Source organism: Fukomys damarensis, unplaced genomic scaffold (genome assembly GCF_012274545.1).
Source record: "Fukomys damarensis isolate Sample0158 unplaced genomic scaffold, DMR_v1.0_HiC HiC_scaffold_35, whole genome shotgun sequence".
In the NCBI taxonomy this organism is placed as follows: domain Eukaryota; kingdom Metazoa; phylum Chordata; class Mammalia; order Rodentia; family Bathyergidae; genus Fukomys; species Fukomys damarensis.
Window position 1 is genome coordinate 1,372,938 of NW_022900947.1, and position 320 is coordinate 1,373,257.

Here is a 320-nt window from a genome sequence, read left to right on the forward strand (position 1 = left end):
CTCCGGAGGCGGGCTCTGGTCAGGGCTCTGACCAATGGGGATCGGCCGAGCTCCTCGGGACGGACGGAGAATGTTGACAGATGCGAGGCTCGCCTGGGATAGGCCGGCCGCGGTAGTAACAATTTAGAAGCCCAAGCTTAGCAACAGCACGTGGTGGCCCGGCCCCCGCGCTCGCTGACTGGCGGCCGCCGTGCATGTTAAGTAGGTGCTACACGCGGATTGGGCCAGGGCGTCTATGTAAATTGCGGCCGCGGACCAATGGACGGCGTCTGGGCGCGCGGCCAATGAGGGCGTCGCGGCTGGACGCGTTGCCGAGAGGA